Source organism: Branchiostoma belcheri, unplaced genomic scaffold, assembly GCF_001625305.1.
Source record: "Branchiostoma belcheri isolate BF01 breed outbred unplaced genomic scaffold, Haploidv18h27 scaffold57, whole genome shotgun sequence".
Lineage (NCBI taxonomy): Eukaryota > Metazoa > Chordata > Leptocardii > Amphioxiformes > Branchiostomatidae > Branchiostoma > Branchiostoma belcheri.
In genome coordinates, this window is record NW_017804209.1 from 1192035 (window position 1) to 1210925 (window position 18891).

Sequence of the window (18891 nt, forward strand, 5' to 3'; positions counted from 1 at the left end):
TCAGGTGTTCTGTGATGTTGTGTTTGATTCTGTTATGTATTTATCTCTGTCAAGGAGGGACAATTTTTGTGTAATTTTATTTCGATAAAAAATGTTTACTTCTTGAAAGGTTTGGTGTGTATCTGATGACTTTCTACTTGCAATTTGTTTCTTTCTTCACCCCTTTCTGAAGTGACTTGGTATCTTCCACCATTCCTGTTTCCTGTTTGATGTTTCTTTTGATACAAAATTGTCAATATTTTGGGGGATCAACCAGTTGATATCCTTTGGGGGTGGAAGACAAGCAAATAAAAGATTTCTGATTAACAGAACGTTGAATTTTGCACATCAACAACAAAAATAAATCCAAACATTTAATAAAGAAAAAATCTTTTGAGTTTGACTGAATTTGAGAGAATTTTGACTGTTCAGAAACCATCCTCATGGCTCCTCCCTTACAAGTGTTACTGGTTGGTCCCCAGTATGTCCATTATAAGATCAATAGTTTGACTGTGTGTGAGAGATCAGTTCTGTAAGTAAAGTTGTCATCTTGCCGCCTGTACAGGTCCTGCCCTGAACCCTGCGCCTGACTGAAACTACACAGGTATGTACAGTTTTTACTAAACTGGTCTGATTCTTACATGTGTAATACTTACATATGTAACCTGTAAGGTGGTTATAAGGTTCTTCAGTTGTTTAACTGCTGGGCATATCATTAAACAGGACAGGACATTGAACCCTGGATGTTTCACCTCGGCTTTTTATTATAGTATTAATTCTAGACTTTTGTCGTGGAAGTAAATGTATCTTTATCACTACAATGACAGCTTCACTGTATTATAGTAGGACACTGGCAGTGTGTATCTTATGATGATGTTGACTTTACATGTAATGTCCATATCTAAGTTCTAATGGGAAGGACATATTTACATACTCCTACACTGATCTGCATAGTCTAATCTCACTCAGTTTTACATCAGGTGGCTGGAGGTTGTTCAGTGGTTTACATGTATCTGCTGGGTTAAGTAAGTGCACATACGGATGTTGAACTGTAGTTGTTTGACCATTTGTGTAGGGATCAATGGATAAATGATACAATTGAAACACATTGCAACAATGTACAAACCATTAGGCCAGGGGGCCGGGGCTTTCGTCATGGGAGTGAGCAAAGAGTCTGTTATAAGACTGTCTGGGTAGTATCTTTATTTTCATCACTTTAAGTCAGCATCACTGTACAGAAAGACATTGCTGGCTGTATGTAACCCTGAATGGTTTTGACTTTACATTTAATGCCTGTCCATGTCAAGCCCTTGTATACCAATCATAGTGTGTTTGTCAGTGATTTCTGAGTTTAGTATGGGGTGTTGCTAACTAAATAGCTGGCTGTGAATACAGTCCTGGTGTTGTCAATCATTGAATGTGTGACTATTAGGCCGACTTTAGACTGACGACGGTATACGATCGCACGACAATCGTTGTTGGCGACGGCTGGCTTTAGACACATGACCAGAAAGTGTGGCGGACACCCGCAGCGCAGGATGGCACGCCGCGCGCCAATTCAAAATGGCGAGAAAACCCCTTTTTTTCGGCATGCTGCAGCAGATTGTTTTTATTCTGCTTTTAACTCGTTGTCCTGTTGATGAGACGCCGAGTTTGTGCCCAGCAAAGAAGGGGTATATGGCACATGTACCGAGCGGGGCAATACTCCAGGTTTGAACCCGGCGTTCGGTGCTGACGTCGGCCTGGCTACATTGGCCGGGAAATGTGGATCGGCGGATCGGTTCGCACAGGAAAAGTAGCGATTGGTGGCAGGGGATTGTACTAGACACGTATGACGATATAAAGTCTTTGGTTTGACGACATTTAATGATACAGGCAATGTGCTTGGACATGAAATAACGCTTGCAGGCTTATTTGCATAAGGCTAATGACCTCCCACTTCCGTCGCCGGCGACGGTTCACTTTAGACGGTGGAAAATCCTCCTCGGACCCCCCGCTGAAGGATCGCACGATAGGGTCCGAGGTGGTAGTGACGACGATTCGAGGATTACCGTCGTGCGACTATTTTGATCGTGTTTAGACGGTGGTAAAATACCGTCGCCGGCAACATCTTGACGATAAACATTCGTACGACTATCGAACCGTCGTCAGTCTAAAGTGCCCCTTAGTGGCAGTGAGTTCTCCTCCCAGGTACAGCTGTACTTTGACCTTGTAGGTTTAATCAGTTTGACCTTACGTACAGTTACACATGTTCTATATAGTTAGTTATATATGGATGCCCCCCCTCCCCCAATTCAGCATTGAACCATGTCCAGAAATGGATCCACCTGTCAGAAGGATTGATCTTCAATTTGTACACAAACACACACGTAGGGAAGAGTGGTGAAACTTGCTTCAGAATCACTGTACTTTTTCTTTTCAGTGGTACTTAGTGAAGTTATTTCATGAAAAAAAATTAGTGAAGTGCCTTTTTATCATTAAGTGAGGGCCTGCATGGGGGGTAGTGATTACAAATTATGCAAAATTTTTGCCGCTGATCACGAATTACGTTAAAGTCTCAGAGCTGACTACACTTTGCGGCTAACGTACTATTACAAATTACGTTGATTTTTGGGAGGCTGCCAACGGATTATGAAGACTAAAAAGGCCTGATTACATCTTCCGAAAAAGGGCATGCAGATCCCCCTAAATATTACCTACTATGTAACGTTAGCATCACTGTCAAAATGTATGGACAAATCCTTCATGTTCAGTTCCAGGGCTCTCCCCAAGCAATGAAGCAACATTGCCCCCTCTCCCCAAAATCCTAGCATCTCTCCCAAAATGTTCAAATTTAGGTTTTTCTCTTAGTATTTCCATGAAAATTCACAGATTATTCATCAACTGATTTGGGAGCACCATTTTCTGGGCAGACCTCTGAGTTCCTAAAACAGTCCGTATCTTGTAGCCTCCACCCTGACTGATGAATGTCGTTAGCGAGTCTCGGAGGCGCACACCGAGGGTATCACGTTACCGCTCCCTGCAGACGATTGATGACTGTCTGCGGCGCTGACTGCAGCGTACCGCAGGGCTGCGCTGCACAAACCTGCAGGCTGCTTCAAGACAGATCTGGGCATTTTGTACAATAGGTGTGGAGAGGGGGGCAGCCGGGCTTTGTTGTGTGGAGGGTGGGGGGCAACGGGGCGTCGACCCTTGTTACCAGGGTGACAGAAACTGTAAAGAAAGAGAAAACGGTACATTCTGACTAAGGGCCTACACTGATACTACTAAAGATTTAAGCACATAGCTGTGTTTTTGAGATGAATTTCAGGGGTCTCCCCAGAAATTTTCAGGGAGAGTTGCACTTCCTAATCGGTTGATGTCATGAAAAAATGAGCAAATTTTCATGAAAATACTAAGAGAAAACCCTAAATTTGTATATTTTGTGACAGCTGCTAGGATTTTGGAGAGAAGGGCAGCACCCTTGCTTCATTGCTTGGGGAGAGCCCTGAGACCTAAATCTTTAGAAGCAAAAACTGGAAAGAAAAGGAGAATGGTTCTGAGTCTTCTAGGGCCTGCACTGATCTTGCTTTTTGAGATGAATTTTTTCCAGAGAGGGGAGAGAAGAGAGAGAAAAATGAGATATATGGTGCTCCCGTCGCGTTTGTGGTTTCTGGCATCAAATATTTAGCGTAAAATGTCGCCGCGTCTGTTGATCCGGCCTCATTTCCAGTTCCCCTGACGCACGCCGCACGTTGGGAGAATATGGATGCCCATCACGAGAATCCGTGCGCACGTTCGTTTGGGCCTGGGGTCGTCAGTCTTAATTACCGTCATGCCGGCGTGACGTGAGAAATAATCCGGCAGAAATGCGGGGACCAGAATTTATAGCCTCCGTAGCAGGCTTATAGAACTGGGGGTTTGGTGGTCTTCAGCTGTTTTCTGATCAGCCCAGTTCTAAAAAACGGGGGTAATTCAACCAGGCCGGCTATGTTGTCTATATGCAATCAGAAAATAGCACATAAAAGCTCCCAAAGACCATGAAGACCCCCAAAACCCTCAGTTTTTGGCTTGCTATGGAGGCTACAGAATTTACATGTCGGTGCAGGGATCTACCAGCACTCTGCCTTTGGCTGGGTGTTTTTTATGGTGCATGAATTAGACAGGCAGGGAGGCAGGATTTGCAGTCATCATTTATTCTGTTCAGACTCCATAATGTGACAGTCGGACGGCAGAGCTGACCTTGCAGGGCTGGAAATGCTCCAGGTGTAACTGTGTTCGGAATACCAGTCTGCAGTCTGCAATCTGCAGGTGGATTTTCAGGATTACAGAAGAAAAATTTATACAATCTGCAATTTTGCAGAAGGAAAAATAGGCTACAGATTCAATAGTTATCAATTTAGCAAACTAAAACTCTCAGGCCCCAAGGACAGACAATTATACTTAAACTACTGTTCTGCATGTGCACCTTATACCCAGATTTGGAGCTGTGCACCCAATGTTCTGTTGGTACACCAGTGCACCCAGATATTTTTGTAGGTTTACGTATGTAAAGATGTTAAATGTATAGTATGATACAGCATGTTCGTAATATCTAAGTGTCAGAAAAATAATAAAATCAGTTATAGTCCTTTTCCTTAGAAAAGAAACAATTAGTTTTTATTGTTCCATATTTGGATATTGATATTTTGTTTTATTCATGATTTTCATTTCATTGTCCTTGACTTTTTACTTATTGTTCAAATTTTGGATGCAGTCATATAAGCTAATAGTGATCTAATATTATGTTATCCACAATCATCTAGACATGTTTATAGGCCTAATATATTACATGTAGATATTGTCCCAGATTCTGTGATATTTTATTCACGACAAGCATCAGGATGCATTAGTTTTATAGTCGCCGCATTTCACAAATTTGTCCCAGATTCAGGCTCAGGCATCATGTTTTATTTACATCCACAGAGTGGAGAGCAGGACCCAGAGTTGTCCCATATTGTCCCAGATTTAGATACAGACAATTTCATCATTTTTCCCCTGCATTTTGAATACTAAGTTACCAGATTCAAACACAGATAAAAAGAGGCAAATGTCAGGTACCTGAACAGGTGCATGGGTTCAGGTACAGGCATGGTCCAGTTTGGCTAGTCTCTACCAGACTATCTACGCTGGATACATAGAGGAGAAAATTAGCCAGGGGAGTTTGACCGTCTTGTAGGTTTGACTGGCCGCACAGTGAAGGAAAGAAACTACCTCCCCGCGGCCGGACTCCCCTGACCAATTTTACTCTCTTTTTTGCCAATTTCTACCTGCCGTATTCCCGTAGAAAGGCCTGGTGGAGGCTACAGTTTGGCCATGTCCTACATGTTGCCAACTGTCTTTATTAGTGGTAAAATGATTTTTTAAGAGGGCTTAAAATATCCTAATCTAGAAACAAGAGTATTGACAAGTTTTTCTGATGTTCGAGTGCTAAATTGCCATGATCAAAACTACATGTATCTCTCGTGTGAAAACTAGTGTTCACTTTATTTTGTTCAGGTACTACAGGTACATCAGATGTTCAGGTCCAGACCTAAAGTACAGATATTAACTACACAGCTCAATACAGATGTGATATTTTATTCATGAGCATCAGAAAACATCAGATATTTTTCAGTCCTCAGATGGTACATATTGTCCCATGGCCAGTTTTGGATGCAGACATCATCTTTTATTCAGGAGCACTATAAGTTATATAAGACATTAAAGAGGAACGCTGTGTCCTTTAGTACCAGTGTGCAAAATACCTGGTTGCCCAGTTGCCCCGGGCAACCAAATTTCACTTAGGGCAACCTATTTTTGAACCCAGGTAGCCCAGTGTACTACCTGAATTTTAAGAATGTCCCCCGCAAAATCATGCCCACTTGGCTTGCACCACTGTATCCGGCAGATGCTTTTTAATTTTAGGTATTAATGGGTTATTACTAGTATCAGGCAACTAAAGGCTGTTAGAAATATTGTCAAAGGCTAAATGTATGTAACATTACTTAATTCGAGGAAAGTAGTAACTTAAAGGTGGGGCAACCTAATTTTTGCCATTTCTGATGGGCAACCTAATTTTTGCCATTTCTGATGGGCAACCTAATTTTTGCCATTTCTGATGGGCAACCTAATTTTTGCCGAGTGGGCAACCTGGTTCAAAAACGCATTTTGTACACTGTCCCAGTTTTGGATGCAGACGTCATCTTTTATTCAGTAGCACTATAACATATATAAGACATTTAAAAGAGGGCTGCTGTGTCCTTTACTGAGTGTAACATCGCAGCGCCGTCAGACGATGTCAGCTGTCACATTAGTCATGTTGCCATGGCAACACGTTAATGGGGCTTTTACGCCGTCGTGACGTTTTATCGCGCACCAGATTGGAGAACAGCGGTGGAATGTGAAGCCGGTGGTTTTTATTGTCGGAGAATGACGTGAGATGAGAGAGAGATTGTTCTATAATGAACACTTACTACATGCACCGGGTAGTTACCGTACCTCGCTCGGTAATTCTTATAGGTTCTACGTCATAATGGGGAATAAAAGCCACATTTCATACGTTTATTAACAAATACAGTTATTAAAGAGTAGAGTATGAATGCCGTGGTGTAATAAGATTTAGATTATCGAGTAAAGAGAGAAATGCACCATATAGACCAGTACTAAACCATATATCACTGACTTATTATTGTAGTACTGTACACAAATTCATTTTCTAATATTAATGCAGCGAGAGATATCCAACCTAAAAAATTGGGTGCACAACAAATTTTTGCTGCACTATATAACATAAGATAAAAAAAGTAGAATGTCAGCAAAAATCAATCATGTGCCATTTCTAAAGAAAAGTACTATAACAATGATTTTGAAAATATGCTGTAATATATACATGTTTTTTTCCATAGGTTTACATATGTAAAGATGTTAAATGGATTTTGTAGTACACTGTACTACAAAATCCATTTAACATCTTTACATATGTAAACCTACGAAAATATTTGTGTGCACCCACAGAAAAAAAATAGGGTGCACAGCTCCAAATTTGTGTGCAGTAAGGTGCACATGCACCCAGTACCGGGTATGTGAATCCCGTTTTCCTGGTGAAGCCGACATGGTTCCCAGACAGAGAAATCCTCTGCTGCTGCTCAGGAGTCAGATATTGATTGTTCAGCCTCTGCGTGTGTGGGGAGCAGGAGAATCGCGGGGAGCATGAGGATCAGGCAGGCTGATCAGTATGCAGCAGGTGTGGGGACAGGCGGGGATGGAAATATATGTACAGCTCTCCTGCAGGCACGGGATTCAATTTATCTTTACTTTTTAAGAATCAGTGTTCGAAATACCCATCTGCATTCTGCATTTTGCAGAGAGATTTACTTCTAGATCTAGATCTAGATCTACATTACAAGAAAAGTCCTACAATCTGCAATTTGTGCCTCTGGAGTATGGCTCCTGATGTGACTTAATGTGTTTGATTTAAAAACCTGTAGGTTGGTGGGAAACACTTTTCAGGGAGGGACTTTAACTTGTGACGTATGTAACCTTTCATAAATATCTAGGAGTAGCATCCAAGTGTACTTACATTCACAAAAATTGTATTCAAAGTTTGAAACTTGCCCTATTGACCAAGAATTAGTGGCTCAGTCTTCTTGCACAGATGGCCAGAAGTGCGTAGTTACTTCCTCAGTATTTCCAGCCCAGGTGTGAAGTGTTCAGTATGCGGCAGGTGTGTGTAGAGTTTAGTGTATGTACAGTACAGCATGTCCCTCCCCTTCCACACAGCTGTTGTTGGGAATGCCAACTAACCCGGCTACGTGCGGGGGTCACACGTGAGCGCAGTTCCACCCTGCACTGCGTTGTTCGGCAAGAATTTCCCACCCGTGGTAGTGGTTACTTGGTACGTTCCACCGTTCTAGTTCTACTGTTCTGAAAGTTGAAAGGTCGCAGTGCATAGTGGCTTCTCCAAGGTCATACCAAAAAGGCAGGACTGTTGTATGGAGATAAGAGGATATCAGAACCCCTTCCTGCTGCAGGGCTCAAAATCACTGTTGTTCTGTAGCCTCCATAGTATGCCAAAAACTGGGGGTCTTCAGGGTCTTTGGGAGCTTTTATGTGCTATTTTCTGATTGCATATAGACAACATAGCCGGCCTGGTTGAATTACCCTCGTTTTCTAGAACTGGGCTAATCAGAAAACAGCCGAAGACCACCAAACCCCAGTTCTATAAGCCTGCTACGGAGGCTAGCAGTTCTGACTTCTGTGGTGGTTAACTATTCTCCACAGGCCAGCTTAAGCGCTGCTTTACTGGGCCCAGTACCGTAGAGATACCAGGGAGCCTATGATATAGTGTGTGATATAAAATAGTGACAATTTATTCGCACAAATTTGCAAGTTCAATTTTTTTCTTCTGCAGCCTCCAAATTTTTTCTGCATGTTTTGCAGCTTGTAGCACTGACTTTGCCGTGTAAAATTTGCAAGTTTTTGTTTATTTTATTTTTTTCAAGACCAGGTTAAAATTTTTTTTTTACCTCCTCAAAATTTTTACGTATTTTTGCAGGTTGCAGCACTGACTTTGCTGTGTAGGAATATAACAGGATTTGCAAGTTTTTATTCAAAAATTTGCAGGTTTTTATTTTTTGTTCTTTTTGCAGCCATGAACATTTTCCATATATTTGCATGTTGCAGATGGGTTGCTGCTGTTCCATATTCCTCCTCTGTTTCCCCAGAGGGCCCAGAGTGTGTTTATTTATTATTCCCATGGAAGCCATAAAAAAACAATAAAACTGCGGAGATCGAGAGGGGCGGGCGAGATGTGACATCTACATATGTGCTCAAGGTGTGGTGTTCAGGATGGGTTAAAACTGCAGAGGGTGTGACTTTTATAGGGGGGCCTGCATGTTATTTTTCGTAATCATGTAACGTTAGGTGGTAGTTCGTACTGAGCAGCTTGCAAACTTCATGTTATGCCATGCCCTCTCCATATCATTACTGGTCTGTCCCCCAAGAGCTTGCAAACACCCTCACCTCACCGTATCACTACTGGTCTGTCCCTTGGCTTTTAATCCTTCCCTGTTACTACTGTTGATTCATCCCTTGTAGATACGGACCAATGGCCAGCTAGAATCCCCCCAGCACCATTGCTGATTGGCCCCCTGTACATGTACATATGGACCAATGGCCAGTCCTTCCCCATCACCATTGTTGGTTTGTCCCCTGTACCTATGGACCATGACAAAGCACCATTACTGGTTTGTCCCCTGTACCTACTGACCAATGGCCAGCTTGAATGACTCCCAGTGACAGAGATGCCCCCTGACAGCCCCCCCTTCCTGAGTGACACCCCCCTCTCCCGTGGGGCCGCCCACCCCCATTCCTGACATGCCAGCTGCCTGCTGGGATACCTACATCAGGAATCACTTCAGCATTCCCGCAGTTTTCCAGCAGGGAATACCAGCTATTCTTCCTCACTCAGAATTTCTCCCAGAAAAAAGCTGAGATTTTTGGAAGTGTTTCATCTGTTGAAGCTGTTTCAAGGGTCCCTGAGATCAGGTGATGTTTGTTGAAATATTCCTGAGGTCGCATGTTGAAAATTCTCACTGGTTACTCATTTGCCATGGAATTTGACTGGAATGTTGGGCTGTTACATAGAAAGCAGAGTTGCTGTAGCTTTTTGTACTACTGTACTAGTTCCTGAAGTTTTCGGATTTTTCGACTATGCTTACCGGAAGTTTTGTTTTTGCACACTCAGATAATATTGGAACTTGTTGGATGTTGCAGGATTATATCACACATAGAAAGTGTTGTGTAAGATGCATGTGTGTTACATATTACATGTGGAAAGCAGAACAGACTGTCTCCTCTGCTACCTACAGGTCTGAATTATATCATATGCAGGGACAACTACAATCAGTAACAACTATAGATGCATCAAACACATTTTTGCATTCTGTTGAATGCTAAAATTTTGAACTGGGAAGTATTTTTCACAGCAATACTTGTTGTTTTGTATTCTACTTCTAGTTCAGACAGTAGAATTTTTCTATTTTTGGACAAGTTTGCAGGGAATTGTCTGTGCTATTATCTAGTGATGGATCTAAAGTCAAGATATCTGTATGACTGAGGTTGAGATCTATCCATACCAGATGGCTTCACAGGTTGTCACTGGCAGTTAACTTTCTTCTCAGGATACTTTTCCATGGAATGTTTTCATGTTTTGGGTCGAACATGACCTTGGGAAGTTAGTCCCTACAGGTTCCATTTTTCCATCTACCAACTGTTAACAAAAACTATAATTTCCTTGAAGATTTCAAGCAAAGTTAAACCACCCAGAATGTTCCGTCCATGGGTTTGTGAATATGTGAAATTCCGCCGTGTTTCGGGTGCACTTGTGTCCAGCCACCCTGCACAGGGCCCGGGGCACGGAGAGACTTCACAGGTTGTTGTGCCAGGAACATGGAACATGGAGTGACCTTGACCATGTCAGGAATGTGACCTTGACAGGAAGACCTGGCCAAACGGGGGAGGGGGGGTGTTTGTGTGGATGAAGACATCAGCAAGTGAACTGTTGTTCAACTGTAGGGTGGCTTGAGGCTTCTGTAACTTGATACAATCAGGACTAACATCTACAGGTAGTTGTGACATATGAAGGTGACCTTGAGTTTGTGGGAGTTTGGTGAAGACATCAGCAGAGGAAACAAAAATTACCTGACATCTAGAATCCCACAGGGGTTATGTGTTAACCGGACATGTCAGGAATAACAACTTAGTTTTCTCCTGAAATTTTAGAATTTTGTTACAGCCGACAGATGATGATGTCTTATAGATTATGTTCTTCCAAATCTCAGAAAACCAAGAAATTTTACATAGATTCTTTTCTTTTCTTTGGACACTATTTCTCTGTCCTCCTCACCATTGTTATCATTGCTATAAATGTGTACTATTTGTTATGTTTGAACTTGAATGTGAAGATAATTGCCAAAGGACAATGTCTTAATTAAGGACCATGTCTTGACTTGAAGGTCTTGAGGAAGGAGTTTTGGTGAGATTCTGGTGGGGATGAGAATGTTGGGAATGTTCCTCTGGACGGCTGGAATTCATTAGTCCTGCTACAGGAAATCTCTACTTACTGTACAGTTGTTTGTTTTCACAGGGATTAATTCTACAGTAGAAGGGGAAAGAACGTTTTCGCTTTGTTTTAAAATCGTGGTTGAAACAGTTCTGCACTAGAATAACCAAGAAGGGCCTGCAAGGGGGGGTCCCGACAACGCTCTACACTGAATTCGGAAACCCTCGATTACGCTTTACGATAAATTCCAAGTGGCTACAGCGCATTACGTAGAATTAAAACGGCGAATACGCTCTACGCAAAATGCGAAGAGCGGTCCGTCTACGCTCTACGTAGAATTAAAACGGCCGATTAAGCTCTACGGAAAAGGGCTTGCGGGCCCCCACTAAGCATTAGAAACACACAGTGGAGATGTCTTGAATTTACTGTAGAGATCTTGAGAGATCACCACAAAAGAAGTAGAAATAAAACTTCTAGGAAGGTTTGCAGATTTCCAGTAGCGAAGGTTATAAGATCTCCAGTACTGAAGGTCTGTGCACACAGGAGCTGGTTGTGAAGGTGATTTATGGAGTAGTTTTTGCTGCTCAACATGCAAGAATCATCCCTGCAGCAGGGGTCCTGCTGAAGATTGCTCTTCTGCCTGCTTCCAGTTGGAGATTGCTCTTCTGGGTATGACTATGAATGTTTGATTTAAGTTTTGTCAAAAGTGTGTGAGTTATGCAAAAGTTATGTTTTGAGAAGCAAAACTTCTGCGTACCTAATAAATACTGTAGATCTATCTGTGCATGTAAAAATCCTTTTGAGTTTACCTGAACAAAGATGAAATACAGTCCGACTATCGCTATCTACACTATTTTTTTTACATGAAAGATCTGATGGGTAAATTGCATCTCAAAGTTGAAATCTTGACAATTCAGCTCTTGAAAATCAAGACTGGAGAAAGACAAATTCTAGAAGGAAAAATTGAACTGTCATGCAAAAATTTTAATTCCTTCTTTTTACTAAGAATTTAGATATTTCAGATAATTCAGTCAAGGACAGTTGATGTTGAGTCCTGTACAGACTCAATTCCCACCGCTGACTCCAGACTTCCCCCAGATGTCAGTCAGGAATGATCTGTGTTGGTTGCAGGTAATTAATGATTGATCAATGGTTCGTTAGGCCTAACGAGGGGATCATTGGGTCCCTAACTGACTGGAACACATGATAAAATGCCTGGATACTCCTGATATAAACCTGTAATTTACAGCCAGGCTGTCGGCACGAGAACTCATGATGCAGAACTAACTTGTTTGATAACAAAAACTGTGATATTCCTGGGAGAGATTGGTGATCAGATGCTGTACTTTTACCTGCATAGAATCTAACTGATCTATTGAAAATTACCTTACCCTTCCTGCACCATTCAGAATTTAGGAACTATGGATCATATTCATACCATAAACTGTTCAGAAATCATTGCCATTACTTCATTTATACTTCATGTAACGTTATATACTTGGTACCCAGTCAATACAGCAAATAGCACATATAATATACCACCAACATGTACATATATTCTTCATTCAAATTGTATATGTGCAGGTTAGTTGCAGGTAGACATCAGAAATACCTGTACAGCTCCAATTTTACCTGCACTAACCTGGTGGAATTTCCAGCCTTGAGATGACACAGTGATATAGACACAGCAGAATGTGTGTAACCAGTTACAGTGCCTTTTCCAACCCTCCATAGCTAGCTAACATACACACCACACACTTGTACTATAAATAAGATGTCCAACACACTTCACACATGTACTATAGATCAGCATCAAATTTGACTCTGGTGTAACCCAAATTCATTTTTAATCATCTATAAAAAGGTAGGCGTGGCCTAAATCTGGTCAGAGTTTTCTGGGAACAAATTTGTGGGAAGTTGGTGACTGTGTGACAGGGGCTTTACATATACACCACACACATGTACTATAAATCACATGTCCAACACACATGCTGGCCCTAGAACAAGCTGTGACCTCCAACATGCTGATGATGACCTCTAAATGTTGTTCCATGACCGCCCCCCTCCCCAGTATCCCATGACCCCCTGGGGCATGAATCACTTCCTGATGTCCCCGCACCTGTCAATCATCTCTACTGTACAGCTGAAAATTATAGCTGGGTACAAAATACGGTGCCATATACTGAAATAGGAAATCATTGAAAAAGAAACAATTTGTGGAACACGACAAAAGAATAAAAATAAAATTTACAATAATAGGATGGTTAAAATTTTATAATTTCTTTCCCAATCCTTTGCCTAATTAGTGTCCTGAGGGAAATAGCCTACTACATCATGTATCAGTTCTAAATGATAACATCCTGATGGTTTTAGAGTATTTTGCTGTATCCTACCACCATGTCTAATTTTAGATATCAGTGTTAGAGTAACAGGGAATAAGTTCAATTTCTTACATGGCTGTTCAAGTCAACAGTAACCAGAAAAGGGTCAGAGAGAGGGCACCATGTTTTCTGAGATTTCCCTGAAGACAGACAGATAATTCAGTAAACATGTGGGTGAGTGTAAGCAAACCGCCCCCCTCCCCTCCCACTGACTGTGAGTGTGGAGAATGTTCCCATATCAGGACATGTGTGAGTCATCCCTGCCCCACCCTAGTGTAGCACATGGCCAGCAGGAAGGCAAGGGACTGGCTTTCTTACACCTAAGATCGGTGATCACTGTGCACAAGGTACTGGCTTTCTTACACCTAAGATCGGTGGTCACTGTGCACAAGGGACTGGCTTTCTTACACCTAAGATCGGTGGTCAATGTGCACAAGGTACTGGATTTCTTACACCTAAGATCGGTGGTCAATGTGCACAAGGTACTGGATTTCTTACACCCAAATACTGCAAGGTACTGGATTTCATTTATCCTTGGTCTTCTACCTGTCAAGGTACTGGTCTTACTATGTTCTTCTTATATTAGTATTGTNTTTGTCCCAGATTCAGGCTCAGGCATCATGTTTTATTTACATCCACAGAGTGGAGAGCAGGACCCAGAGTTGTCCCATATTGTCCCAGATTTAGATACAGACAATTTCATCATTTTTCCCCTGCATTTTGAATACTAAGTTACCAGATTCAAACACAGATAAAAAGAGGCAAATGTCAGGTACCTGAACAGGTGCATGGGTTCAGGTACAGGCATGGTCCAGTTTGGCTAGTCTCTACCAGACTATCTACGCTGGATACATAGAGGAGAAAATTAGCCAGGGGAGTTTGGCCATCTTGTAGGTCTGATTGGCCGCGCAGGGAAAGAAACTACCTCCCCGCGGCCGGACTCCCTTGACCAATTTTACTCTCTTTTTTGCCAATTTCTACCTGCCGTATTCCCGTAGAAAGGCCTGGTGGAGGCTACAGTTTGGCCATGTCCTACATGTTGCCAACTGTCTTTATTAGTGGTAAAATGATTTTTTAAGAGGGCTTAAAATATCCTAATCTAGAAACAAGAGTATTGACAAGTTTTTCTGATGTTCGAGTGCTAAATTGCCATGATCAAAACTACATGTATCTCTCGTGTGAAAACTAGTGTTCACTTTATTTTGTTCAGGTACTACAGGTACATCAGATGTTCAGGTCCAGACCTAAAGTACAGATATTAACTACAAAGCTCAATACAGATGTGATATTTTATTCATGAGCATCAGAAAACATCAGATATTGTTCAGTCTTCAGATGGTACATATTGTCCCAATTTTGGATGCAGACGTCATCTTTTATTCAGGAGTACTATAAGTTATATAAGACATTAAAGAGGAACGCTGTGTCCTTTAGTACCAGTGTGCAAAATACCTGGTTGCCCAGTTGCCCCGGGCAACCAAATTTCACTTAGGGCAACCTATTTTTGAACCCAGGTAGCCCAGTGTACTACCTGAATTTTAAGAATGTCCCCCGCAAAATCATGCCCACTTGGCTTGCACCACTGTATCCGGCAGATGCTTTTTAATTTTAGGTATTTGTTTGTTTGTTTGTTTGTTTCGCATAACCGGTAAACCGCCTTCAGGCGTAACACACCAGTTTTGTACATGTGCGCACATGTACAAGCTGCGTAAGACCGGACTGTAAGGTTTTGAACCACTCACACCGGGAAGATCCCCTACTCTTTTCGATAAGTGCGGTGGGTTCTTTAACGTGCATGGGGTGTGGCTCTCCCAAACACGGGACCTCCATTTAACGTCCTATCCGAGGGACGTCCCTAACCGAAGCTAGGTACTCATTTTCACCTGAGTGAAGTGAGGAAAGTCGTGTAAAGTGCCTTTCCCAAGGGCACAAGATCGGTGACATGGGCAGGGTTCGAACCCACAACCTCTGGGGTGTGAGCCGAACGCGCTACCGACTGCGCCACACGACCCCACAGGTATTAATGGCTTATTACTAGTATCAGGCAACTAAAGGCTGTTAGAAATATTGTCAAAGGCTCTTGTATGTAACATTACTTAATTCGAGGAAAGTAGTAACTTAAAGGTGGGGCAACCTAATTTTTGCCATTTCTGATGGGCAACCTAATTTTTGCCATTTCTGATGGGCAACCTAATTTTTGCCGAGTGGGCAAGCTGGTTCAAAAACGCATTTTGTACACTGTCCCAGTTTTGGATGCAGACGTCATCTTTTATTCAGTAGCACTATAACATATATAAGACATTAAAGAGGACTGCTGTGTCCTTTACTGAGTGTAACATCGCAGCGCCGTCAGACGATGTCAGCTGTCACATTAGTCATGTTGCCATGGCAACACGTTAATGGGGCTTTTACGCCGTCGTGACGTTTTATCGCGCACCAGATTGGAGAACAGCGGTGGAATGTGAAGCCGGTGGTTTTTATTGTCGGAGAATGACGTGAGATGAGAGAGTGATTGTTCTATAATGAACACTTACTACATGCACCGGGTAGTTACCATACCTCGCTCGGTAATTCTTATAGGTTCTACGTCATAATGGGGAATAAAAGCCACATTTCATACGTTTATTAACGAATACAGTTATTAAAGAGTAGAGTATGAATGCCGTGGTGTAATAAGATTTAGATTATCGAGTAAAGAGAGAAATGCACCATATAGACCAGTACAAACCATATATCACTGTTTTATCCACTTATTATTGTAGTACTGTACACAAATTCATTTTCTAATATTAATGCAGCGAGAGATATCCAACCTAAAAAATTGGGTGCACAACAAATTTTTGCTGCACTATATAACATAAGATAAAAAAAGTAGAATGTCAGCAAAAATCAATCATGTGCCATTTCTAAAGAAAAGTACTATAACAATGATTTTAAAAATATGCTGTAATATATACATGTTTTTTCCATAGGTTTACATATGTAAAGATGTTAAATGGATTTTGTAGTACACTGTACTACAAAATCCATTTAACATCTTTACATATGTAAACCTACGAAAATATTTGTGTGCACCCACAGAAAAAAAATAGGGTGCACAGCTCCAAATTTGTGTGCAGTAAGGTGCACATGCACCCAGTACTGGGTATGTGAATCCCGTTTTCCTGGTGAAGCCGAAACGTTTCCCAGACAGAGAAATCCGCGGCTGCTGCTCAGGAGTCAGATATTGATTGTTCAGCCTCGGTGTGTGTGGGGAGCATGGGAATCGTGTGGAGCATGGGAATCAGGCAGGCTGATCAGTATGCAGCAGGTGTGGAGACAGGCGGGGATGGAAATATATGTACAGCTCTCCTGCAGGCACGGGATTCAATTTATCTTTACTTTTTAAGAATCAGTGTTCGAAATACCCATCTGCATTCTGCATTTTGCAGAGAGATTTACATCTAGATCTAGATCTAGATCTACATTACAAGAAAAGTCCTACAATCTGCAATTTGTGCCTCTGGAGTATGGCTCCTGATGTGACTTAATGTGTTTGATTTAAAAACCTGTAGGTTGGTGGGAAACACTTTTCAGGGAGGGACTTTAACTTGTGACATATATAACCTTTCATAAATATCTAGGAGTAGCATCCAAGTGTACTTACATTCACAAAATTGTATTCAAAGTTTGAAACTTGCCCTATTGACCAAGGATTAGTGGCTCAGTCTTCTTGCACAGATGGCCAGAAGTGCGTAGTTACTTCCTCAGTATTTCCAGCCCAGGTGTGAAGTGTTCAGTATGCGGCAGGTGTGTGTAGAGTTTAGTGTATGTACAGTACAGCATGTCCCTCCCCCTTCCACACAGCTGTTGTTGGGATGCCAACTAACCCGGCTACGTGCGGGGGTCACACGTGAGCGCAGTTCCATCACTGCACTGCGTTGTTCGGCAAGAATTTCCCACCCGTGGTAGTGGTTACTTGGTACGTTCCACCGTTCTAGTTCTACTGTTCTGAAAGTTGAAAGGTCGCAGTGCATAGTGGCTTCTCCAAGGTCATACCAAAAAGGCAGGACTGTTGTATGGAGATAAGAGGATATCAGAACCCCTTCCTGCTGCAGGGCTCAAAATCACTGTTGTTCTGTAGCCTCGATAGTATGCCAAAAACTGGGGGTCTTCAGGGTCTTTGGGAGCTTTTATGTGCTATTTTCTGATTGCATATAGACAACATAGCCGGCCTGGTTGAATTACCCTCGTTTTCTAGAACTGGGCTAACCAGAAAACAGCCAAAGACCACCAAACCCCAGTTCTATAAGCCTGCTACGGAGGCTAGCAGTTCTGACTTCTGTGGTGGTTAACTATTCTCCACAGGCCAGCTTAGCGCTGCTTTACTGGGCCCAGTACCGTAGAGATACCAGGGAGCCTATGATATAGTGTGTGATATAAAATAGTGACAATTTATTCGCACAAATTTGCAAGTTCAATTTTTTTTTTCTGCAGCCTCCAAATTTTTTCTGCATGTTTTGCAGCTTGTAGCACTGACTTTGCCGTGTAAAATTTGCAAGTTTTTGTTCATTTTATTTTTTTCAAGACCAGGTTAAGTTTTTTTTCTACCTCCTCAAAATTTTTACGTATTTTTGCAGGTTGCAGCACTGACTTTGCTGTGTAGGAATATGATAGGATTTGCAAGTTTTTATTCAAAAATTTGCAGGTTTTTATTTTTTGTTCTTTTTGCAGCCATGAACATTTTCCATATATTTGCATGTTGCAGCTGGGTTGCTGCTGTTCCATATTCCTCCTCTGTTTCCCCAGAGGGCCCAGAGTGTGTTTATTTATTATTCCCATGGAAGCCATAAAAAAACAATAAAACTGCGGAGATCAAGAGGGGCGGGCGAGATGTGACATCTACATACGTGCTCAAGGTGTGGTGTTCAGGATGGGTTAAAACTGCCGAGGGTGTGACTTTTATAGGGGGGCCTGCATGTTATTTTTCGTAAGGCGTAATCAGGCCATTTTAGACCCTGTAATCCGTAGGCAGCTTCCCAAAAATGAACGTTATCTGTAATAGTACATTAGCCGCAAAGCGTAAAGTCGTAATCAGCTCTGAGACTTTAACGTAATTCGTAATCGGCAGCGAAAATTTTGCGTAATTTGCAATCATGTAACGTTAGGTGGTAGTTCGTACTGAGCAGCTTGCAAACTTCATGTTATGCCATGCCCTCTCCATATCATTACTGGTCTGTCCCCCAAGAGCTTGCAAACACCCTCACCTCACCGTATCACTACTGGTCTGTCCCTTGGCTTTTAATCCTTCCCTGTTACTACTGTTGATTCATCCCTTGTAGATACGGACCAATGGCCAGCTAGAATCCCCCCAGCACCATTGCTGATTGGCCCCCTGTACATGTACATATGGACCAATGGCCAGTCCTTCCCCATCACCATTGTTGGTTTGTCCCCTGTACCTATGGACCATGACAAAGCACCATTACT

General features: G+C 42.1%; 1 protein-coding gene across 4 annotated transcripts in view; it reads left to right on the forward strand.

The window, feature by feature from the left end:
- LOC109481677 (neurofilament heavy polypeptide-like) overlaps positions 1 to 18891 on the forward strand; it is a 74512-nt gene that overhangs the window by 17346 nt on the left and 38275 nt on the right. For 3 of the 4 annotated variants that reach the window (XM_019784251.1, XM_019784254.1, XM_019784258.1), the window contains exon 2: positions 545 to 583. The gene's annotated coding sequence lies outside the window, so the exon portion shown is untranslated. Of the gene's footprint in view, positions 1 to 544; positions 584 to 9371; positions 9526 to 18891 lie in introns of those variants that run through there. The other variant, XM_019784252.1, reaches the window with a different exon arrangement.